The 27,278-nt window shown below is 36.4% G+C and overlaps 1 long non-coding RNA gene across 1 annotated transcript; it reads right to left on the reverse strand.

The window, feature by feature from the left end:
* Nucleotides 1-19,675: 19,675 nt before the first annotated feature.
* LOC145691800 (uncharacterized) lies at nt 19,676-25,739 on the reverse strand. The gene is made up of 3 exons (XR_014132551.1): nt 25,567-25,739; nt 21,364-21,609; nt 19,676-19,973 (listed from the first exon to the last, which is right to left on the reverse strand). It is a non-coding gene; the product is annotated as an uncharacterized LOC145691800 (long non-coding RNA).
* Between the last annotated feature and the right edge of the window lie 1,539 nt (nt 25,740-27,278).

Below are 27,278 nucleotides of genomic sequence, written 5' to 3' on the forward strand. Positions count from 1 at the left end.
GACTAAGACTCTTACGCAAGAGTCTTGCACAAGTACTGATACTACTTACTTTTTTAGATAGATGTAAAACGGAAGGTAAAAAATCATTACTTAAATTTTTTGGCTTCAGTAAAAATTTTGCTAGAGTGAATGTGTTCCCAGTAGCAATGCTATCCATGTGAGTAGAGCTGCCCCTGTAGTATATAGGTCCGGTATGTTTTTTTTTTTTTTTTCTGAATTGGTTGTTCCCGTTTTCAGTAGTTATTACTCGTTATCAAACTACACAGGTGTCATTCTAATCAAAGCTTGTTGCACACAAAGAAATATATCATTGGTGCTCAATTACGATGCATTCCTGCGTTTAGAAGATGACCGGGAGCATAATATGAATTGTTACAACGTATAAGAACTTCAGTGTCAGATTTACTTTGGTCAACATTTGATTCATTTACGGCAGCCCATGATTGGATTTTGGGAAATCATACGAAGAATAGTTGTGTCCATAAGAAGCGAATAAGCAAAAAGTAAACTAAAAAATGTTATGGCCGCAGCGGGTCAGTGGTAGAGCGTTTGCCTCTTGTGTACGGGGTCCCTTGTTCGATCCTATATTGCGCCATGTCAGCTTTTTGGTGGACAAACACCGTGCACGTGGATTTTCTCGAGTTCTCCCGTTTCATCGTACTTTCTTCATTCCACCATTTTATTCATTTCTCATAATCACCGTCTCCCTTAGCCTCGGTGCAAAATCGTGGGACTTTAAACTAAACGGCATGACAAACATCTAAGCATTTGAAGGCGGCGCTCCAAGTTCCCTTTAAATGCTGCTAACAAATGAGAGGCCAGCGGTATTGCCACGTTTATTTCGTACACATCCACGTCTATCCTCTGCCACCTGATCGCGCTGTAGTTCGTCTGCTTAGCCATAGCTACACCTCTTAGCACTCGGCAACGTCGAGTCAAAGCTTGCGTTTTGTTCGTTTAGCTGAAATGCCAAGATGTTTGTCACAGGCTTTAGATATATTGTTTCATTTCAAAACACGTTCGTGGTGTTCCTCTTCCAAAACTATAGAGAAATGTAGTATTGAACATCAGTAATTCCGTACAACACAGGTGCCGACTACATGAGTATGGCCTTGGCTCCGAGGCTTAAGTATACGTAGGAAATTTTTAATGTGTGTTCATATCAAATTGTGCTTAATATCGAAATAACATTTTCATGACATTGACAAAAACTTAGTGCATGTGACCACAAGTTTGATTTCATGGTCGGATGCTTATACGTTGAATAATGGTTTATCAGTATAACGTTTAGCCTCCATAGGTATACGCCACATCGAGGATTCAGCGATATAACATTATACAACAATAAATAACCCATATTCACAAGTGAGAGGGATTTTGTACAATTACTTCAAATAACTTGGAGTTTGATGCCGTTATTTTGTATTTCTAATATAGGTCAAAAGTATTGATATAAATTGAGTTTACACAAAAGACAGACAGTTGAGTCGTTTTCAGGTCTCACTCAAATTATTCTAAAATATTAAGACGTTTGATTAATAATCATTATTATTTTAATTTTCTCTCTCTCTCTCTTTTGGCCAATATTTCTAAAAAAATATCATCATCATAGCTATTCTGCCATTATTGGCAGGTTACTTGCTGGAACTGAAAAGCTTCGATGTATGGTGGCATTAAACTAGTCTCTTCGTCTTGACGATAGCAATTTTCTGTTTTACTATCTTCCTCCAAATACAGTCTCCACCTCTCCCTCTCTTTCCTTCCACCATTCAATCTAGCACGTCTCCCATAATACAGTTCCTCCTCAGCAAATGTCCCAACCAGTTCCTTTTCCACCTCTTAATTACAACTAAAATCCTTCTTTTCTCTCCTACTTTTACTATTTCTAATACCTTCTCATTCGTTTTCCCTTCAAGCCAGTTAATTCTCTCCTTTTTTCTTCATGTACATGTTTCAAAAGCCTCCATTTTTTCTCACTTTTGCGTAATGTCCATATGTCTGTCCCATAGAGTACATATTAGACTCAATAAAACAATTAGAAATTTGTTCAGTACAAAGATTAGCTAATCGTGGTTGGAAAGAAAATATCTGACTCCTTTAGAGTAAAAAAATAATTTTGCAATTCATGGTATTTCACTAATCTGTTCCGTCTTGATTCTCTTTTATGCGTCTCAGGGGTAGCCTCCCCAGTTTGGGAACCAGTGGAGTGTTTCATCTGTTAAAAAATATAAAAATATTCGAAACATTGTGATTTGTCTTATAAGTAATGAAGCGTGGGCATCCATTGAAAAAAAGTAAAGGTCGTCGCCTATGTTGTACACTGTCATCATACTTACTAGAAGGTAAACTATATTATATTTAGAAACAAACGTTGTAGTTCCGTTACTATTGGCACATTATAGAATTTATTATCTCTTATATCCAGAGTATAATTTGCCTTTGAAAAACATAAGATTTTTTAAAAGCAAGACTTGCAAGACTCTTGCAAGCAAGACCAAGACTGGGTGTGCAAGACTAAGACCAAGACCACCCCGGTCTTGGTCTTGCATTTGCTCATCACTAAATTCACCCAAGGAAAGTCCAAGATCTGATAAAAATCAATTTCAATGTGATCCCCTTAGTTGTACCAATAATATACTAACAAAAAGGTCAAAAACCCAGGTGGGTTTTAAAGTGGGTTTTTTCAGGTGGGTCCAACCCGAAAAAACCCGGCGGGTTTTTTCGGGCTGGGCCCACTTGGGCAAACCCTGGTGGATGGTCGAGTGTTCCTGGAATTAAGAACTTCTTGCTCCAGGTTTCTACTAATGTGGAAAGCCTTGGAAATCTGGAATGTATTTTTGTTCCTGGAAAACTTGAAATTTAGCCAGAAACCTGAATTTTTCACAAAGTTACTATTTTACGTATCTACTTCTGGTAAATTTAAAAGAAATTGCGCACGAAGAAAATTAATTTTAAGTCAGTAAGAAATATAGAAAATGTTGTAACCTGGATAACTAGGATTGCTTCTTTTAGTTCAATAACTTCTGAATATTTCCTTTGGACCTGCCCTAGCCTGGTTGTACTAAAAGAGTTTATTGTCAGTCCGAAATATTTTTATTTTGTAATTCGTAACTCCTCTGTTTATGTTTTGCTAATCATCCTTCCTATGTAAAGCAAGTGTAAAGCAAACAAAGTGAAAACCTTACATTGCCAGGCTGCTGTTGCAAGTGGTGTGCTTTGTCCACTAGAGGACTTGTCAGGTAGTTAAAAAAAAAAAAAAAAAAAAAAAAAAGTAGTGACAGGTGTAGAGTATCTTAACATGTTGCAGGGGGGAAATGTGCCAGCTGCTCATCAACTGTACACCTTGTCTCAAAAAGGTTGAGCGCATTCTTTACTGGTGTTTTGAGGCAATAATTTTCTAAGTCCAGCTTCGGGTATCTTCGGGAAATAGTAAACCAGGTTCGAACCTTGAAGCCAACCTTTGCAATCGGGAAAAATCTTGCAGATGTGTTTTTCTTCTTTTAAATATAATAAGACTTGTTACCAATTATATATAAAAAAGCAACATTGATTGAAATACTTAATAATACAATATTTCGAAACTGTATTAATGCCAGCACATGCTTGTTTGTCATTTTGCTCTCCATACTTAATGGAATATTTAGATACGTAAACGAATCTTTCCATATGTAAAAGAATGGTGAAAGTTAAGACATAGAACATTATTCTCTCCTGAGTACTAAAATAAAAGTCAAAGTAGAACAAAAACAGCGTTTGCAGTGGATATGAATGTAATTATTATCTTAAATACCGCTATATATCGCTAGAAGTATTAGTCGAGGAGTGCTTGTGTTAGCTCAGTGGTACGCCGTTGGATTTCAAATCGTAAGGTCGAGGGTTCAATTCTCATCTGAATCAATGATTTTTTATGAAATTCTATTTTCCGCAATGCATGAAAAATTATATAAAATAATTACATTAAAATACGTCAGTTGTATATATATAACATATAATCATTGCAGAACTTAGTGATTATTATGTTTAAAATATAACAGGTGTTCACAGTACGTTGGTATTCTATGATATATGTGAATGTTAAATACAAATTAAGAAAATAATATCATCGCAATAAATAAATTATGTAGTGTATTTATTTGCAGCTATTTGTCATATAGGGGTTTCTTCTGAACATTCGTATTACAGCATGTCATTGATATTCTTGAAAAATTATCCGAGGCATAAAAAGAGGGTATAAACAGAGAATCCAAAGTCGGAACGCTCGCAAGAAATTCATGAACCCCAAAGGTCACGTGAGCAGACTGGAATTGTTCTTATGAAGCATGCCACAGCAGAAGGTCTTTACATAGATTTTCAATTCAATACCTGATATGTGCTTTTGCAATGTGGAAGTAGTGATGCCTTTGGTCGCTCTCTCTTACTTTCTCGCTCGCTCACTCTGTATTTATATATATGAAAGTGGATGTATGTGTGTGTTTCGACATAATTCTGATATGTCTAGAGCAATTTTAACCATATTTCTTACAATCTGGAAAAAAGTACTGTCGGGATATATATCAAAAATGCTAGAAAAGGATCGATATTAGTATCGAATCCATAGTTTCGTGGTTGCTTAGGTAAACAGTTCTACTTTCAATTCAAGTCCAATCAAGCTCCCATTAGCACCCAGGGTGGTTACGTAGCGACAAAAAAATATCGAAATCAACCAATATTAGAGTCGAAACGTAAGTTTTCAGTGCCGCATTTCCCATTAGTCCAACTAGGCCCGTGCCTAGAGGGCAACATATTTGAAGAGCACAAAGTTTAAAACTTTAATTTTTTTCGTATGAAAAAGTTAAAAAAATCGAGAGCAAATATACTATTTCATGAGCAGTCCTCTTTTACTATTCTAATATATTTAATGATAGCGTAAGAAATCTGAAAATAATTTAGAACATGTTTCCCGTTTATTTTTTGTTATGTAATTGTAGCTGTAGCATCTAGTGAGTGGTATTTAACTGCAATAAATTCACTAATTAAGCATATTCGAATTAAGTTTTATTTGTAAGTTAGGGATCAAGGGAAGGAGAAATGTGCAGTTATTGGGGGCGCCGAAAAAAAAAGTGCGTAGGGACGCCGAGCTTCTAAATGCAGCACTGTTCGCTAAATTAATTGGTAGCAATTTTAATGCCATTTAAGATCAAATTTAGTCCTAGCAGTGGCAGTATCCGTTTGCTGTCCTAGGAGGAATGAAAGGGACTGACATCAAAATTATAAAAAAAGACCTACATTAGTGTCGAATCTATAATTTTGGGGGTCTCTTAGGTAAAGATTGGAACTTCAGATGCCATGTAAGTTAAGCCCTCATTAACACAATGAATGAGTTTGTGAAATTTGTGACATGTAGAAATAATTGAAAATAACCAATGTTAGTATACAATCCATATCTTTCGTGGTCGCCAAGTTCATTGGGAGCAGTTCTGATGACCTTTAAGTTTAAGTTCAACTTCCAGTAAGAGTAAGATTCCCCAGCACATCTAATAAGGAGAGCGTAGTTCTGGAATGTCTGGGACAACCTTTACCAAACTTGGGGGACATATTACTTTCAATCTAAGAAGAAAATATTGTAGTAGTATGAAGTTATGGAAGTTGGGAGGTGTGACATGTAAAAATAATGTAAAACGACTGATCTTAGTGTTTTATCCATAATTTTTTCGGTCGTTGAGATGGATAGTGATGCTCCCAATGGAGGTTACATCCAAATTCATCCCCATCTTCACAGGATGATGGCCTGGGAGAGCTAAAAACAAAATCTCAAAAATTACGTAAATATTTGTCGAATTCATAGTTTTCGGGGTGAGAAAGCGTTTCTAATAACTTTGGAAGGTAATTTGTACCCACGTCAAGATGGGCTTTTTAATCATATCAATTTCTCACCTTAAGAATAAATTACCATTAAAATTATGATATTAAGCCAACCTTCGCAATTGATGAAAAAATTATGTGGATGTATGTTTCGTCTTTTAAATGAAACAAGACATGTTAAAATCAAAGATGGAGTGGGTCAGTGGGTCGGTTGGTAAGTGGGTGAAATGGGTCAAGATTTGTGAGTGGATCAGTGGATCGTGGGTCAAAAGGACGTGACCTACTGCGAAACACCACTCACCGTGACTCACACTGGCCCACCCGGTGGCCACCCTTTTAGTCCAAAGAACATTTCGTCCAGAGACATTTAATCCAAAGACATTTGATCCAAAGGACAATTCGTCCAAATGACATTTCGTCCAAAATACAATTGGTCCAAAGGACATTTCGTCCAAAGGAGAATTGGTCCAAAGGACATTTCGTCCAGGGATGTTTAGTTCAAAGCACATTTCGTCCAAGGAACATTTGGTCCGGTAACGCTTGGGGGTCAAGGGTTTGTTTCTATTAGAAGAGTAAAAGTGATTCATATAACATTATGACTCAGTAGCTTCTTATTTCTAAAGGAAATTTGAAATAGAGATTTATTCCGCAATTTTCATTTTGATAGAACAAATAATGCTGAGATATTCAGAAAAACGTAAATGCCTGAAAACAACATGGCCGAACAACAGGAGTGAGGGAAAGGTTGTAGTGTGAAGTATGTTGCTGTAATAACTGCTAACATGACATCTAAAATTTTCATGTTGTGAATGAAATAGTTTTAAAATAAGTACCGGTAACTAAAATTAATGGAGTTTAAATTTGAGTAAGTTAAATATTAGGTATTCAAACCCTTGTGTTAGAAAAGTGAAAAATTATGTGTCAAGTATCTTTGAAGAAATACTGAGAATAGAAAAATACACATGTGTGAAATATATTCTTAGTGTCCAAAGATAATACTCTTAAACAGTCACATTCTTGGCTGCAACATTGTGAAAAGTGATTGACAAATACAAGTTGAAAGTTGGAACATTTCGTTTAGAATATACGTATCTTTCCAGGTTAACCACAAGTCTGGTTTCTATTTGTAGACTATTGATAGTGTGTAACTTCGGCAGACGTTTCTACATAATTAGTGAGTTGTATGACAAACCAGAATTGTTAACTTGTCTTGTATTTTTATTTCAGTGTTACTCCTTATGCAAATATAGTATATACTTTTGCTTTCATATTAATTTTCTCGGTACAGCACAGTACATTTAAGATATCCATTGCAAAGTCTCAAACCAAATACAAAATTCACATGACCATGCGGAGGCAATGTTGTCCGCAAATGAAGAGGGAGTATGCTCTTCAAAGGGTTGTTTATCATTTTGGGAGGTGAATTCCTTAACCAACGAAGCTACAACTGTATTTCTGCGAAGCTAAAACTGTATTTTTGTAAAATTATTAATGAAAGCAAAGAAAGGTGGCCATTTAGTTTTCAGGCGTTTACGTTTTTTCTGAATATCTCAACATATATTTGTTTTTTCGGAAAGAAAATTGCGGAATAAATCTCTATTTCAAAATTTCCTTTAGAAATAAGAAGCTACACAAGTAACACTTTCCAAGTGTAACACTCCAATTTTGATAAAAATTTGGCAGGCAGATACTACACATAAAATAAGTAAATACTTTTTTTTATTTTCTGCGGAAAAACGGTTTTAGGGGGCAAAAGCCCCACCCAAAATTTTGAAAGTTGTCGCCCGAAAGGCAAGAAGTGGACCGAAATGAATGAAATCGTGCACAAATATTGTAGACGAAAAATGAGGAAATACGGATTTCGTGTTTTTCTAGAAAGAATGATTGGGTGGGGCGCGGACCCCTCCAAACCTTTGCTCATGAAATATCAAAAGTGCTAGTAACAGTATGTCAGAAGTGCCTAAATTTACATGAAGAATTGCAACGAAACTTTGTGTATGGACAATATGCAAAAAATAAATGAACACGGGTTTTTTATTTTCTGCGAAAAAAGGGTTATAGGGTGCAAAAACTCCCACCCAAAGTTTTGAAAGTTGAAGCCCGAAAGCCAAGAAGAAGTGGACCGAAGTGAATGAAATTGTATGTAGATATTGGATACATAAAATAAGGCCTTTCGTGTTTCACAAGTTTCTCCATCTGATTTCTTCAAATTTGGCAGATTAACAACAAGCACAAACAGTATAGTGTATTTTATAGCATTTCAGGAGGCACCTTTAACCCTTATAATGTTTTTCCGCATAAACAAAAACACGTGTCGATTAATATCCTGTTTGCTGTTGATGTGCCAAATTTGAAGCAAAACGGATAGGGATACTTCAGAAGCACGAAAGACCTTATTTTACATAGGTCTACCCACAATTTCATTTGCTTTGGTCCACTACTTCCTGCGCTATTACGATAATATTTACTTTTTTGCGGAGAAGGCCTAGGCCCCAACACTGTTTTCCGCACAAATTAAAACACGTTTCGTTTATTGTTTTGCGAATTGTCCCTATACGAGGTTTCGTTGCAATTCTCCATACTCTTTAAGAACCTCTGACGTATAATTATTTGCACTTTTGACATTTCGTAATCAACAGTTTAAAAGGTCCGTGATATACGCAACCGTTTTTTTAAAGGAAAATACGAAACCCAATTACCTCAATTTACGTCTACAATATCTGTGCACAGTTTCATTCAATTCTGTACACTTCTTCTTGCCTTTTAGGCCTCAAATTTCAAAATTTTTGGTGAGGTATTTTATCCCTTAAAACCGTTTTTCCTCAGAAAATAAACTCGCATTAGTTTATTTTTTGCGTATTGTCCCTACACAATATGTCGTTCCAATTCTTCATGTCCTTTAAGCACTTCTGACATACTGTTATTCGCACTTTTGATGTTTCACGATCAAAGTTTTGTAGGGGTCTGTGTCCCACCCAAACCTTTTTCTTTTTTTCAGGAAAATACGAAACCAGTATTCCCTGATTTTATGTCTACAATATCTCTGCACAATTTCATTCACTTTGGTTCATTTCTTGTGACCTTTCGGGCCTCAAGTTTCAAACTTTTGGATGGGGGCTTTTGCCCCCTAAAACCGTTCTTTCGCAGAAAATAAAAAAACGTATTTATTTATTTTTTGCGTATTGTCCCTACTCAAAGTTTCGTTGCAATTCTTCATGTTCTTTACACACATCTGACATACTGTTATTAGTACTTTTGATATTTCGTGATCAAAGGTTTGGAGGGGTCTGTGCCCCACGTAACCATTTTTTTCCAGTAAAATACGAAACACGTATTTCCTCATTTTACGTCTGCAATATCTGTGCACAATTTCGTTCACTTCGGTCCACCTCTTCTTGCCTTTCGGGCGTCAACTTTCAAAATTTTGAGTAGGGGCTTTTGCCCCCCTAAAACCACTTTTCCGCAGAAAAACACGTATTCGTTTATTTTGTGTGTAGTATCTACCTGCCTATTTTTTCAAAATCGGAGTGCTACACTTGGGAGGTATTACTTGTGAGTCATAATGTTATATACATCACTTTTACTCTTCTAATAGAAGCAAACCCTTGACCCCCAAGCGTTACCGGACCAAATGTTCTTTGGACGAAATGTGCTTTGAACTAAACATCCCTGGACGAAATGTCCCTTGGACCAATTGTCTTTTGGACGAAATGCCCTTTGGACCAAATATCTTTTGGACCAATTGTGTTTTGGACGAAATGTTCTTTGGACCAATTGTGTTTTGGACGAAATGTCCCTGGACCAAATGTGTTTGGACTAAATGTCTCTGGACGAAAATCCTTTGGACGAAATGTTCTTTGGACCAATTGGCTTTTGGACGAAATGTCCTTTGGACCAATTGGCTTTTGGACGAAATGTTCTTTAAACCAATTGTGTTTTGGACGAAATGTCCCTGGACCAAATGTGTTTGGACTAAATGTCTCTGGACGAAAATCCTTTGGACGAAATGTTCTTTGGACCAATTGGCTTTTGGACGAAATGTCCTTTGGACCAATTGGCTTTTGGACGAAATGTTCTTTGGACGAAATGTTCTTTAAACCAATTGTGTTTTGGACGAAATGTCCTTTGGACCAAATGTCTTTTGGACGAAATGTCCTTTGGACCAGTTGTCTTTTGGACAAAATGTTCTCTGGAGAAATTGCCCTTTGGACCAAATGTCCCTGGACCAAATGTGTTTGGGCTAAATGTCTCTGGACGAAAATCCTTTGGACGAAACGACCCCCAACTACCCACCGTCCCATTCTGTTCTGCGCATTGTAGACAGCATCTTCTGAACACTGGTGAGCTTGTGTACGTTTTACTTTCAATATCTCCATTTTTCTTCTTCTGAATCTCCATTTCTAATGAAAAAAGCTCAGGTATTTTTGGATTTTGATATTTGCAATTGTAAGAGTGGCAATAGCAATAGGAGTTCAATTTTGAGATACAGCTTATGAGCTTTTAGAGGAGGTAACTGCTGGAAAAAAATTTTGAATCACCTGTAATATATGAATTATTATACCTAGTATAAAAAACTGAAAGTAACTATGTCTGCGTGATTATCACCGTCAAATTGCAAAGTCAAATGAAATGACATTTTTTATATAATCAGGCCCCAATCCCAACTGGGAAGTTATCATACGCATATCATTTTCATTATAACACATATCCTTAGTGGGGAGTAGGTGTCCGAATTTTTGCGAAAAACTAAGTATCTTACAAGCCGTTCAACTTAGAGAGCTTAAATTCAGTATACAACTCTTTACTAAAAATAAACAGAACGTGTCCTGGCATTTTTAAAAATGTATTTTTTGAGCGGGGGGGGGGGGATTTTCTATATATTAGAAAATGGTGGTGGGTTGATTTGTAAAAATTATCGAAAACGATTGATATTAGTTAAGAAACTAATTGAGGAATGAAAACTACAGTCCTTTGCATTTTATACCCACTGCTTTCTAATATAATAATTGCTGAAGCTGGTGTTTAATATATGGATCGTTCAGAGCATAAGGCAATCAAACCATAAAGTTGTGAGAAAAATAGACATAACATTTGTATTCCAAGCTTAATTTCATGAGCATTTTAAATTAGTACGGCATGCTTAATTATATGGAAAACTAGTTTTTCTTTCTTTTCTTCTTACGTTGGTCTACTTTATCTTGATTTCATACTTTCAAATTTAATCCTGTTTTCTACTGAAATGTATATGTAAGCCAAGAAAGAAATAATTATATATGATAAATTTAAATTCATCTTAATTTGGAAGATGAGAAACACTTTACCATTGTATATCGTAAAGGTCAGATCCACCGGTTTTGTAACAGAGCGGTGCTTGAGCGATTGACGGTAGGAATTCAAACTCCGATAAGTGAAAATTTCACAGTCTTGTTTTATTTCAAGTGTAACCTCTTTAGTCAATGGAGAGAAGGACGTGGATCATGGGTCAGAGTTGATTACGTTGGTGGGTCGGAGTTGGTCACAATGGTTCAGAGTGGTTCATAGTTGGTTGTGGGTCAATTCTATATTCTACCATTAATTTCATAATTCGCAATCACCCTGTCCTTTAGCTTAAAGACACAATCGTGGAACGTAGAATTTAATATTAGTGATGTAATAAACCCATAATGGGTCGCTTCTTGTTTTACCTTGGTGTATTATACTTTTGCAATGGTAAGACAAGTGTTTACCTCTTCTGGGTAGTTTCACAGTTTCACATTTGTAGAGGTGGTCAAGGAGTTTTCAATGAAGGATTTATTACCATCTTGAACGCTCGCTATTTTGCACAAGTTAGCATAAAGACTCGGGACTCTTACCATTTTTTTAAAAAAAATTTAGTAATACTTTTAAATGACATACTACTTGATTCCCCTTACCATTTTCAAATTTTGAGTTGCACCCCTCCTGAGACCCACCGGGGAACCTTGGGGCAAATCTTTTTCCTCGACACGGGGTACCTTTGAAATTATAAAATACATGTTTTCCGGTGTTGACATCTGTTTCATCGTTTCAGACTTTTATTAGTGTCAACGGGCTTCATGGATACCATGCTTCTTTATTCTCTTAGTTTTCAGATACAAGCCCCCATGTCGTAAGCGTCAGTGGACCACCGATGCGCAACTGGCGACATTTCGCCAAAAGTTGGTGATCCCGCAGCTACGATCCGTGGTGGCCCCACTTCGGTTTTGAAAATTATACCACCAGCGGCAGAGACTCAACGAAACGCCAACGAACCACAAAATTTCTCCCCCAAAATATGTTAAATCGCCCATATGCTTGATTTGTTTATATTCAGGTGAGTGTAAAAAACACTAGGGGAGAAAAGCAAGTATCCCAAGGTGGGCACGAACCTTCAACCTTAAGTTTACTTGCCGCATATTCTTCTGACTTCGCCCCGGAATCGATGAAGAAAATCTCGCTTGTAGAAGGATAAATTATTGAGGTCTTAATTTAGCCAATCAAACAAATCCCTCTATCTCGAGTTCTGTGAGATGGTATTCTGAACCGTTTCGAGATTTATTGCTTTCTGGTGGGGTACTATCTATGTGCAAAATTTGAGAAAATCGCCGACGCGCACCTTCGGAAACTCTCCTCTTTAGTGCAATGTTGACAAGAGATGGTGTGGGTCAATGAAACCTTGATCCACAAAATACTGACCCACTACACATCGTGACCCACAATGACTCGACACCCAACGTGACCCATTCACCCACCATGACCCACTCTGACCCACCACCAACTATAAACAACTCTGAACCATTGTGACCAACTCCGACCCACTAAAATACATCGTCATTAAGTTTGATCCATTATCCACGCCATCCTCTCTACTGACTTAAGAGGTTATATTTGTAATAAACCAATTTTTCCAGTAGTTAGCTCCTCTAAAAACTCATAGTCTGCATCTCAAAAGCCAAGCAGTAAGTCCTATTGCCATTGTTACAACTGGAAATATCAAAATCCAAAAGAGCCTGAACTTCTTTCTTCATTACAACCAAATGAAAAAAAGAAGAAAAATGGAGGTCTTGAAAGTAAAACGTAGACAAAGTTGCCAGTGTTCAGAAAATGCTATCTAGAAGGTACTGAGCAGAATGGGTTGGTGGCTCAATGGGTCAGTGTGAGTCACAGTGATGGTGTTTCGCAGTGGGTCACGCCTTGCTGACCTACGATCCACTGACCCACTCATAAATCTTGACCCATTTGACCCACCGACCAACTCAATCTCTGATTTTACATTTAGTATATCATTTAAAAGACGAAACATACATCTACACAATTTTTTCTCGATTGCGAAGGCTAGCTTGATACATATACTAGTTGAGATGGTAATTTCTTCTTAAGGTGAGAAATTGATATGATTAAAGAGCCCATCTTGAAGTGGTTACAAACCACATTCCAAAGTTATTAGAAACGCTTTCGCGACCCCAGAAAACTATTACTTCGACAAATATTTAAGTAAGTTTTTACATTTTATTAATCATATCTCCAAGCCCCTCATCCTGTAAAGATGGGGATGAATTTGGATATAACGCCATTGAGTGCCTCACTACTCATCTCAACGACCGAGAAAACAATGGATAACACTCTACAATCAGTCATTTTACATTTTTTTTTACATGCCACTCTTCCAACTTCAATCCCTTGAGGTATCTGAATTTCACAATATTTTTTCCTTAGGTTGAAAGTAATATGTCTCCCATGGTAGGTAAAATTTGCTCCAGACATTCCGGAGTTTCGCTGGAATATACACGTATACATACATCAAAACATTTAGAGCTGTGTGAGCAATGCTTTTGATGTTGCTCCTGTAAATTCAAAATCCAGGAGGCATAGTCGCTCATACCAAAACGTGGCATTAAATGACATTGTGTTTGTAACAGTGTCACGAACTCAAACTATGGATTTGACACTAATCTCAGTCACTTGAGACATTTTATTTTTCATCCTTTATCGCCCGCCATAATAATGGGTTTTGAATCAATTGAATTGATTTTGAGTTTAACGTCCCGTCAGCAGTGAGGCTATATGAGACGTAGACTTACTAATTAACGCGAACTACATGAGCTCTCGCTGGGGGCCGAATCTGGGTCTCCCACACCGAAAGCGTGTACGCTATACGCTTAACCACAAAGGAGCTTTACGATGAGAGTTAAATTTGGACTTTAACGCTTTCGGAGTTGTAATTATTAATTTCTGCAACAACGAGAACTATGGATTCGACACTAATATCGATCGCTTTTACTTTATATATATTGGCGGAGAGAAAGGGACCACATCCATATACAAAAGCCTTGCAGATTATTGAACTGAAATCCTTTGGAAAGAAATCCTATTCTGCCTTCTTTCTCGAGTATAAATAAGTCTCTTAGACATGACTTCGTGTTCGTAAATTTCCTGTTTACATAGTTTTGGGGATCGGGAGTTTTGTGTCTGTAACGAAGATTGGAGTTTGTATAATAATTTCTGTTTATACCCGAATAGTCTCTTTACCTTTCAGAAAGCGTAAATCACTTGCTGTAATGAGAAAATTCAGAAGTAACTTCCGATGACAAATAGCTCCAAATAAATACACTACATAATTTATTCATTGCGATGATATTATTTTCTTAATTTGTGTTTAACATTCACATATATCATAGAATACCAACGTACTGTGAACACCTGTTATATTTTAAACATAATAATCACTTTGTTCTGCAATGATTGTATGTTATATATATACAACTGACGTATTTTAATGTAATTATTTTATATAATTTTTCATGCATTGCGGAAAATAGAATTTCATAAAAAACTGACTCAGAATCGAACCCTCAACCCTACGATTTGAAATCCAACGGCGTACCACTGAGCTATCATAAGCGCTCCACGAATAATACTTCTAGCGATATATAGCGGTATTTAAGATAATAATTACATTCATATCCACTGCAAACGCTGTTTTTGTTCTACTTTGACGTTTATTTTAGTACTCAGGAGAGAATAATGTTCTATGTCTTAACTTTAACTATTCTTTTACATACGGAAAGATTCGTTTACGTATCTAAATATTCCATTAAATATGGAGAGCAAAATGACAAACAAGCATGTGCTGGCATTAATACAGTTTCGAAATATTGTATCATTAAGTATTTCAATCAATGTTGCTTTTTTATATATAATTGGTAACAAGTCTTATTATATTTAAAAGAAGAAAAACACATCTGCAAGATTTTTCCCGATTGCAAAGGTTGGCTTCGAGGTTCGAACCTGGTTTACTTTTTCCCGAAGATACCCGAAGTTGGACTTAGAAAATTTTTGCCTCGAAACAGCAATAAAGAATGCGCTCAACCTTTTTGAGACAAGGTGTACCTAGATGAAGATTTTTTAACAAGATGGCGTACCGCCACATTAACATTGAGACGTCGGCAATTCCTGGATGAAACGTTTGTTGAGAGGTGGATAGACCGACGAGGACAAACGGTGTAAGCCCCTTTGTTGGATACCTTGTATGCTTCTTTAGTTAATTGCTTCATCTTTCTTCAACAAAGTAATGATACTCGTGGAAATTTTGTTAGGCAGTGTCAAAAGATAAATTGATTCTTCTTCTGCACAATAGGTGATTTCAAACTTTGAAGGGAACATTAGTTTTAGGAGATCAAATTGATGATGACGGGAGCAAGGAAGTACAATCTACAAAGAGCACAGCATGGAATGGAGAAACAAGAGAAGTATATGTGTTTGCGAAGCTGAAGCCTGGTTTAAATTCACAAATCATCTTATAGCAGCAATGTTGCTTGTATTCGATATGTTTCTCCAGTATATCTCAAATTTTCCTAGAAACGCCTGAATAAAATGTGTTCATTTTTTTCTTTAATAACACTAAACTGTACAGCCAGCCTTCAGCCTATGTCGCAATTGCATCATTTTGTCCCCTTCCTCTGACTTTGAGATTTTTACATACATTATAATCAATAGGATATTAGTATACAATGAAAAACTGAATCTCTACTTTTATCGGAAGATCCTCTCCCCCCATATTTCTCAACCAAATCTGAAACACGCTGCTGATACCTACAGATCAATTAAGATTAGCAGGAGTTATGGGTTTGTTAGAATTCATTGTTCACATTAATCTAGAAAAAAATATATAATGAATCATCAAAGCTTTTAGAATGTATATTAACTGCATCTATGAAGTTAACAGAAGGAGAAAGCATTACTTCACATTGAAGAGAATAAAAACGTTCTTAAAGAATTCAATGTTCCAAGAGAGATTACCACGCTTCCCATCGCAAAAGACCTAATAATGAGAATACCAGACTTCAACCAGCGTTCAATAAGGAGATTTGCTAAAATAAAAGGAGAATTGCCTTTCTATTTAATTTGATAAAACTTATTAATTTTTCTCGTTTGTTCTTTTATTTATTTATTTATTTTACACAATTTTATTTCTTTGAATATAGTGTTTTGATCTAAGGCTAAGGTTATTCAGTGAGTCTAATTTCTATTTTTTGTTCGATCTGTCTTACTGCAACAACCGGTATCAATTCACCGGGCGCCACTGAGTTAAGCACGATTTTAACCTATAGTGTAAAAGCTGACGCGTAACAACTAGTGTGGTTTGAAGCAAAACTTAGTATAGACCGTAATATAAATATGATCTAACAAGGACATCACCCGGGTGTCCGGCTCCGATTTCAATGATTTTTTTTTTTCTGATAGAGAGCATGTATGCATTACTTGTGATGACAGAAATTTTTGCCATGGTGCATATTTTTTATTTTTTAAAAATAATTTTTAAGAGTTGTGATGTGGTTATTAGAGATTACAGCGGAAGTTCCGAACTACCCTTTGTAAACGGATTGTTAATGAAAAAAGTGAGAAACAACCAGTGGATACATATAAGGCCTAGGGGAAAGTCGTATGGTAGGTACGACCTTGACGGCAGCCATCTTGAAATCCACCATTTTGAATTAAGGTCAAGTTTCTTAAATAGGAATACAGTGCTGGAAATTGGTATAAAGGCAGAGGGATATTTGAAAATAGAAGAAGGGAAGAATGCGGAGGATGGATAAAGATGATATATTTACAAAGTAACATTGTAGACTGCACAAAATCAAAGACACATCGTTTGCTAATACGTCACTGGCACGCGTAGTATATACAAAAATATAAATTAGACCATTTTCGGATGGAAATTAGTATAAAGGCACCCATTGTCTTTGGCAAAAAATAAAAATACAGTGCGCGGTACAGAAAGAAAAATAGATGTTCAGTACTTGATTGACCCTCCTTTCTTCTGAATGAGTTGGAATATACGCTTCGGCATTAGGTTTATGAGATATGTTAGTTGTTGCAGTGGAATAGCTGATCACTCTTCTTGTATCGCGTTTTTCAACTCAGCAACCGTCCCAAATTGCCGACCATTGCGATAAACATTGCGCGCAAGGATTCCCCAGTGGTTTTCTATCGGGTTAAGATCCGGGCTTCTCGCTGGCCACTCCATAACCTTGATGCCCTTACCTTCAAACCACAGTCGGGTTGCTGCTGCCTTGTGGATAGCAGCGTTTTCCTGCTGGAAAATCGGGTTCTGATCGTCTAACTCCTCATACATCCGCACCAATTCTATTTCTAACATCTCTATGTACGTAGATGAATTCATTTTGGTGTTGAGCCATGCAATGTTGGATGTACCATTAACACAAAACGCTGCCCAAATCATAACACTTCCTCCGCCAAAATTTCTGCTCATTTACGCTTGCTCGTCTTTCCTAAGGTCATGCCAATAGTATTGAAAACCATCCGGACCATCTAAATTAAAATTCTTTTCATCACTAAACACAACGTGATTACATTCAGATGTCCACAACATATGTGTTTCCGCAAACTGGAGTCGCGCCTGCTTAGGCGTCGCACTAAGGGAGGGCTTACACTTCCGTTTCTTGAATATAAGATGTGGATCTTGATTCAAAATTTGACGCACTCTTCTGGATGTGACAGGTAAGTTGCAAGCAGCCACAATTTGGGAAGATGACATATTTCCGGCCCTTGCCTTGCGCACAATTAATCGTTTCGCAGCCTCGGAAAGTTTTCTTGTTCTACCATACTTCCCGTTCTTTCCGTATTGTGAGCCCAATCGAACGTAATTATCAATTACACAACTTGAACGATTTAGCTGTTTTGCAATTTGCCGATTTGACATGCCCATGTCCTTGTACGCACCGACACGAGCTTGTTCCTCACTCTACAACAATTTTCCACGAGGCATGGCCCACACAACAGCTCAAAGACGTTCACACCCGCACTTCTCTTATCGCACTATGTCAGCTGATTCTCAAAGTGGCATCAGAAGAAATGATGAACGTGTAGAGGGCGCCAAACAACAAGTAACCGTGGGTGCCTTTATACCAATTTCCACCCGACAATCGTCTCATTTCGCTTTTTGTGTAAACTATGCGTGCCAGTGACATATTAGCAAACGATATGCTTTTGATTTTGTACAGTCTACAATGTTACTTTGTAAATATATCATCTTTATCCATCCTCGGCATTCTTGCCTCCTTCTATTATCAAATGTACCTCTGCCTTTATACCAATTTCCAGCACTGTAGGGTAATATGATACATAATTTCGGGCTAGAATTTAATCAGGAAAACAATGGTGAAGTTAGTTTTAAGATACACACATTTGGGGAAAAGTTACAGGCATATTAATAGTTTATACTTACTGTGTGCGTTAAGTCCCTTACCTGCGCTTCTAACCCTCGTATTAATGATGATGATAAGTGAATAAAAGCTTCGGTAATACATATTAGGCCTAGAGTGAAGTGGTACGGTAAGGGTAACCTTGAGGGCAGCCATCCTGAAATCCACCGTTTTGAATTAAAGTGAAGTCCCGTTTCTTCCCACTTCCTTCATTTCACTATTTCATTCATTTCTCATCATCACCGTCTCCTTTAGGCTAACCGGCATAAGCGTGGTAAAACTCGAAGATTTCATTTCGTTTTTTTTTTCTTTTGAATATATACATTACTCATTCATTTTTTTACCTTAAGTTTATTAAATTTTATTCGTTGCTTGTTACAGGATGTCTGAGAAGTTCCTCTATCCTTAGGTGTGTGCATCACAGAGAGCAATGTCGGTGTCATTGTAGTATAATGTGTGTGTACATTACAGTTGAGTGTTTAGGTCCACATATAGGAACTACAAATCCAGTAGATCTGTATGTGTTCCATTGTAATGTACACACAGATGTGTACGTCTTCATGTTCTCCTTGACATGTTGCGGAGCATCTGATGAGTCATCGTTCGATAGTTGTTCTCCACACTTTCGCCGAATTCTTAGTCTCTCGTGTACCAACGATGAGAAACATATGTCTTGATTATTCTCCACAACGAGTTATCTGGTGTAAGATCCGGGATTCGTGGGGGCCATTTCAATGGGATCGAATTGTGTAACTGCAACCCCTCACATCAGTCATGGCCTTACAACTGAAAATCTCCATATCACAATGAATAAAGAGTTGTGACACGGTGCTGGTTGTGACCATAAAAGCAGTATTATCAACACTATAACTGAAATTGTTCTCTGTGATATTCAAACCTAGGAGTACAAGAAGTTCTTGGACATCTTGTATTATAAGTGAAGTATACCTTATGTCATAATACCTTCGTTTTCTCTTCGCTGTGTATCTTCTGCACTACTACGTATATTCGTATGAGTTTATCACATAAAAATACGTTCGATTACATATCCTTACATATTTCTAAACATTTGGGTTAGTTATTTATTTTATTGAACTTAGTAAATAGCTTAATAGAACTTTATTATGCTCCGTTTCTGAACATTAAATATATTTGGTAGAATTGAGCTAAAATTTACTTTTAATATTACAATTATGGGTAATACACACAGATGAACGAGAATAATGGACAGACCAAATTTCAAAAAGCAAAAAGTGTGATTGGGATTAGAAACGAACATGAGTCTCTGCGATATCAAGCTATGCGCCACCACGCAACAGATCCTTCCTTAAACATGTATCATATTTTCACTCTGGAGGACAGTGATGCAAATTTGAGTTGGAGGGATCAGACTTCGTTTTGTATAATATCCTGAAAGGAAAATACATATTTAAAACAAGTGTAAGACAGTATTCATAGTACTATAGCCACAAATATGACACAAAAGGATATTAATGATAAAAAATGCTCAGATTTGAAGCACAGCGTAGGTGGCCACATAAATTGTTTAAACAGATTAGAATAGTGCCTTCATCATTTTCTGTCTATTCCCATAGTTATCGATCTCTTTAAAAACTACAGATGTCCTATTCATTGTCAGTTGTCCGGCTAATTGTTGCTATATATATATTTTCTTTCTTCTTTTATCTTGGATCAGATGTCACATAATTATCTACTCTAACTTTGAAGAAATAAACAAAGCGCAACAACTAATCACAAAGGATGCTCAATTCTAATTACAAGCACCACATCATGATTTCCAACTGCCTTTGTTTCATGAAACTCAGCTTCATCTCAATACCAAGTTTACTGGCAGACGTCGCTCCCAGTTGTGCAAAATATATGTGACAATTAATACAATAAACACTTCAAACTGACACCATGAATATATTTTCCAACAATAAAACAAAACAATGCAAACACCGCAAATAGTGTACAAAAGTTAATGCCCTAACCACCTTGAAAATCATTTAAGCCATTTAACATTTATTGCGGAAGATTCATATATTTAACCAACACCCTGGCCACCACATATTAGTTCATATCGAGCTAAATATGTACTTCAGTGATCCTTCTCTAAAAGAGAACGCGATTCCATCTTGGGAGTAAATTTTTCTGCATGCATCGTTAACAATAAGTGGTGACATGTGGTAAGCAACAACCCACTAACAATTAATGAAATTCACTGAGATTGCCCTAAACCCAGTATACCAATTACGTAAAATAATAGCCTGAGTACTGTTACGTTAGGCTGCACAATAAATATTGGTCAAATAAAATTACATTTACTTATGCATACATAAATATATGAATTGTTTTTCAATTCTGATCGTAATAAATGAATTGTGTATTAACGTGAAATGTTAATTGTAATTATCTCTTTAAAACACGAACAATAATGAGTAAAGCACATTTTTCTTCATACTGGAAAGTTTCTCGTCTTGCATTCTCTGAGTATTGTTCTGACATATGTAACTCACAAATAATGTTCAATATACAACTGATACATCACTCTCAAGCAAATAACATTAATAAACCTACGCAACAGTTAAACGGATTCGCAATCTTAATAAGAGATTTATATTTGGCAAATAATTTAGTCAATTTGCCCATATGAGCTTAAATCGTTGATGATATGTAATTGTGTAAGTTATTTTTATACTTGTCTATTAAGAATGTGAATCATTACTGTTTAGAAATACATGCAATAAATACTTATAATATATAAAATATAACAATAGAGGCATGAAAACGAACATACGAATCATATACGGTACTGGTTAATGGGATAGCAATGATACTAGTTTCACATATATTAAAGTATGCATTTGACGAATTATCCTAGTAATCTCCAATGCATTAGCTTTAGTTTTGTCCTTTCACGGTAGCATGTTTCTCTTGGTGGCTGAACTTTCCATACCGTTTTCTCTATTACTCCCAGTATTTGAAGTCAACTTTAGCTGCATGTAATTAGCCGATGGTAATTAGCTGCATGTAAATTTCATGTCTGAAAAAAGAATCACATGTATTGAATGATAAAAGAATAATGTCTCCAATTAGGAGAAAGAAAAAATGACCTATGCCATTTATGATGCTACACATATTGCAAATAACTTCAGGCCCACAGAAACACCGTTTGGAAATTTAATCTAAGTGAAATGAAACATTTGAGTTTTACGTCCAACGGTTATTCTGTGTAGACTAAAGGAGACGTGGATGATAACAATGTTTTAACCTGATTTGAAGCAGCAACAGAATAAGGATCCTGAATAGGATTTGCGCAGAAATTAATATATGTGTATTTTAATCAGAAACGTGTGTAAAACACGTACAAAATTGTAATTTACCTGCTATTGTGTGTGAACATTGCAATTTTTATGTAAGAGTGCACTACTTAATTAAGACACTTGCTTTACTCCTGTCTTCTAATTGTACATGATTACTACGTTGTATGAATAATATTCATCAAAGCGACCATTTTCAAGCATAGGGCAAGCCAACGCCAATGCGTACATGTTTGAAGTGTCTACTACTTATCATCGGAGTCATCTAAAAATTTACATTATAAATACGAATAACATAAATATTATCTGCTTTACCCCTCTGTCTACCGATGTTATTAGTAATTTCTAATTTACAGTGCACGACGTTTTTGGTTTAAATAATTTGCTCTATGTATATCACATATGGCAGAAATAAGTTTGTTTTGCCTCATTATGCAACAACCGGGTTATGCTGGAAGGAGTCACATAAGCTTAAAGCGGAATCCAAATCCACTTACATCCGAAAGAAACTGTCCCCCATTTGAACTCGAAACCGGGACTAATTGGCCACAAATGCGATACGTCTGCCTACTCATTCACGGAAGACTCCTAATAAAAGTGTGTTGTACTGATCTTATATACTTGATAATATAATTGTCAAGAATCATTTCAGGAGGACAAGAAGATAAACAATTGCACAAGTGAAATCATTATAAGAATCACATATGGACACTTTTAAAGTACTGCAGGGTACAGAAGAACTAATTTTGTCCAAGTTAGTTTACTACGACTGTTATTAGTCCAAGTTAAAGAAATACAATGACATAATTTGCATATGAGAAAGAAAAGTGAATAAAGACGCGAATTATTTGAGTCCACTTTGGTTCTGACCTATTTACACATAAATAGATACCAAAGATACTTCTGATTTCAATAAATACTTCTTGTGGAGTTTTATGACCCCCCCCCCCTGAAAGTACGGCATTTCGATGTATTTTATGAAAAGTAAACATTATTGAAACGAAACAATATTTAGATTTTCCTTGCAATTGCATAACAATAATAATAAACTATAAAAAATCACAAAAGAAATATTCATAAACTTATTAAAAAGTTGCTTTTGCAGTATAATCTCTGAGTAATGAATGGGTAATTTATGTCTGAATATAATGCGAATAATATATGGGAGTGAAACGTGATAACCCACAAAAGTGTGTTTACCAAGATTTCACGAACACCTACACTTTTACGAACATATTTGGTTTCTTGGTTTAAACCATTTTTTTTTAACTTAACCTAACCTAATGGGAACAGACATTAGCAAAATTGTAACATTTTTTTTTTTTTTAGTAAAAGAGCTGGACCCCTTCTGCTAAACATAGGCCCCTATTACAAGGGCATGTGTTTGACAGAGGGCACCACGCCGAAACTCATCTCTAAACACTTATTTACGTAATATTGTAACGATTCATTGCCTTAGTAATTTCTGAGTAATGCGCTGTTTACAACGTTTAACAGTTGGAGGGTACCAATTTTTCGCTGTAATATTATATAAATGGATACGGATGTAGGAAATAGCAAAGGAAGCATAGAAAAAAGAAATATTTGTGATTAAATTGAAAAGTAACCACTGGAAAAGAAACAGGAGTAATTGTAGTTAAAGTATAATGATGTAACAACAGATAAGTAATTAGTAATACAAAGTTAAAAACATGTTCATTTGTGTTTCATCCGGGGCCGCCATCTGCGGAAGGTTAGCGTCAAAACAGGTTAAAAATGAGTAAATTAGGTATCTCCGAACCCCATTAGAATACTCATCTAGGCTACTTTTGCATACTAACACATTTTCAGTTGTTAAGCCTAAACTTTTTCGAAATTCATTGTTTTTCTACACCAAATCCCAACGCCTGTCCGACCAAAAGAAACCTTCCAGTTGAACATCCCACAATTATGCTCTTTAGGCTGAGACAGACGGATGAATAAGGCAAGTGAATGATGATGAAAGAAGTGATGAAATGAGAATGTGGGACGCAACACGAGCACCCGAAAAAAACTACGGTCACCGATGTTGGGTTAAGTTCCAAAGTTGGTCGTCCGTTTCTAGCAAAATTTTGAAAATTTACCGGGAAGAAATGGATAATTTGCTCGTTCGTGTGGTTGTAAACATGGAACTATTTAACAAGCGAAAGGAACTTCTTCGCGTAAGGTTACTGAATGGTTTCAATGGGTAAGGTTCTAGAACACAGGTCCCCCCTATATAGGTTAGTAGCTAGGTTGGTTCCTTTCTGTACCAAAGTTGAATATTAATTTCACATGGTATTGCCGAGCGAGCGTTAGCGACTGAAGGCGGGTCAGAGACCCGCAGGGCACGTTGTTTTCTGTCTTTATTACAGCTAAATGGGAAGGGGGGACGTGTGTTCTAGAACCTTGCCGCTGCAATGTGTAAAAGTAACGAGTAATCTTTTAAAACTTTGTGAAAAATCATGGACAAATGAATCTAAAAACAAATTGCAGAAAGTGTGGTAAGGAAGTAAGTGCGAAGAAACGCGGGGGAAGTTATGCTTTTGGGTTAAGTTTAGAGTTGCCCCTCTGTTTTTCATAAAAATTAGGAAAATTTACAGGAGAAATAAAATTAAAAAAAATATATATATGATTTGGAGTTCTTATGTTATGTTTAATACGAGGAAAGACGTGTGGAAGTTGGTACTATTTGGAAGACTCGGAAGATTTCATGATTCAGCAGCATGCCCATTTTATGTCGAGAGCAGAACCCAACGAACCCCTGCGGGGCTTCTAACCCGTTCCTCCTTCTACTACTACTACTACTACTTATACTATGGATCTGTCTAATAAAACTGCACGCTTTAATGTTTCTACTGCTTTTTTGTAGGTTTGAAACTGGAGGGCAACTCTAAACTTAAACCACACTTTTTAATATAATAGTCTCCCTTCCCATTTAACTGTAATAAAGACAGAAAACAACGTGCCCTGCGGGTCTCTAACCCGCCTTGACTCGCTAACGCTCGCTCGGCAACACTATGTGAATTAAAGTTTGGTACAGAAAGAAACCAATGTAACTACTAACCTATATGGCGGGATCTTTGTTCTAGAACCTTCCCAACCTAACGAAACTGAACCTAAGCTCTCTTCCACCTTGCGAGGTGACGAAAGCGAACAGAAATTCAGTACACAAAATAAAAATTGAAAATTTTTAAATTTTAGCATTTAGCTTTTTCGGTGGAGAACCAGACGGACGACCAACTTCAAAATAAATGTCCCGATGTTATCTACCACACGGACTTGGACGGGGATCGAAGGAGCCAACGCACCAAAAATAAGAATACCAGCAAGCCACCGTGCCACCCTGCATATGCAGAAAACTAAGATAGTGCAAAAAACACTTGATTTTTTAATCATCCACGTAAACTCTACCATGGCCTTTGTAATGGTTTCACAACAGTAACATTATACTTTGTAAACAGAAATTAAGGGTTTCCTACATGGTGCAGAAATCCTACAATGGAAATTAATATCCTCTCAATTCTCCTTTCATATGCACTCACTCATTTTAACCGTAAATTCACCAATATTGACGAATTATTCTTAACCAAAGACCAAAAAATTAACGCGAAATAATAAGCATACCTACTAATAACTTAAACATACAAGGTGATAAAACTGAACAAACAAACAGCACTCACCTATGTTTTTTTCATTCAAATATGTCCGCTCATATGACGTAAAACCCTTCTTCACCCTTTGCTTTTGATACGGAAAAAGTGATTGGCTGCTATGAATAGTGACATCATACAGCTCCCAAAGTTTGATAGTTTCTATCCTCTTGCCTCTCTTGAGGGGGTGTGGATCTAAGCACTACCTTGTAAAAAAAAAAAAAAAAAAAAAAAAAATAATAATAATAATAATAATAATAATAATAATAATAATAATAATAATAATAATAATAATAATTCACAGCTTTAGTGGGAGATGAAAAAATCCCAAATATTACCTCTCTCCTCCTGAAAGTGTTCCCATACAGGGTGTTAAAAATGTCAAAAAAAGAACATTTTTTCAGTTACAGTGATTATTAAAAATTGTCGTAAAATGGTTAATATGTGTACTATAGACGTGGACAAAAACCATTAAAAAGCATAAAGATTGCTCTGCAAGTTGTATTATATTTTAAAAACCTGTAAAATAAAAAGTAACAATTGAAAAATTAAAATGTGAGTTTTGAATTTCTTATAGAAACCCCATGCCGTAAACGTCGCCAACACCTAGTGGCCCACTTGCCGGTAAATGTCGATGGTCGCTATAGCGACGCGTTGAAAGACTGCCGCTAGTGTGCCTCTGGTGGCAGGGTTTCGTCGAGTCGAAAGAGATATCTAGAGTCGGAGTATTGAAGTTAGCACCTCATAGCAGCGAGGACTTCATTCTGGTCCGCGCTTCTTCGATTTGTCGCGGACAATCGCGAAAGGACCAACACGAACTATGGCCAGTCATGTGCATGCGGTTATTATTATATATTGTTTTTTCCAGACGAATTGTTTCTAAAGTGAGCTATGGGGGTCAAGAGTAACCCCTGCCTCTACATTATGAAGTGAAAAATCTTGATGAGTGCATATAATTGTATGAATTTAGATGACAACTGTAGCTGATCATTTGAAAGTAAATATGGAAGAACCATGAAATAAAGTAAATAGACGCGCATTATTTTGTTATAAAATTACATGTCGAATGGACTTTATCTGATCTCAAACGTTTATCGTCGAATATTATGGTTACAGGAGCACCCTGATTAGCTAAATTAAAAATACCTTAATGATATGCATATAGGCGATTTAACATTTTGGGAGAGTAATTTTGTGGTTCATTGGCGTTCTGTCGAGTCTCTGCCACTGGTGGTATAATTTTTAAAACGGAAGAAGGGCCACCGCGGATCGTCGCTGCGAGGCTACCAATTTTTGGCGAGATGTCGCTAGTTGCCCATCGGTGGTCCACCGACGATTACGGCATGAAGTAGGATTAACGTGAATCCGAACCAAATGAGCTCCCACCGGGAATTGAACCCGGCTTTAGTTCATCTTTCTCAACTAATATCGATCATTTTCGATAATTTTTACAAACTAGCCCACTATCTATTTACCATATGTAGAAACTGCACCCCTCTCCATAAAGGAGAATGTTAAAAAATGTTAGGAGACGTTCTGTTCATTTCCAATAAAGAGTTAATATAGTGAACTTCAGCTCCATAAGTTTAACGGCTTGTGAGATACATATTTTTTTCGCAAATATTCGGATCCCCACTATCCCTTAGGATATTATTACAATGAATGCAATATGATAACATCACAGTTTGTATTAAGGCCTAACTATATACCTAAAGTTATTTTATTTGACTGCAATTTGGCCT

Source organism: Thermobia domestica, chromosome 8 (assembly GCF_964235325.1).
Source record: "Thermobia domestica chromosome 8, izTheDome1.hap1.1, whole genome shotgun sequence".
In the NCBI taxonomy this organism is placed as follows: domain Eukaryota; kingdom Metazoa; phylum Arthropoda; class Insecta; order Zygentoma; family Lepismatidae; genus Thermobia; species Thermobia domestica.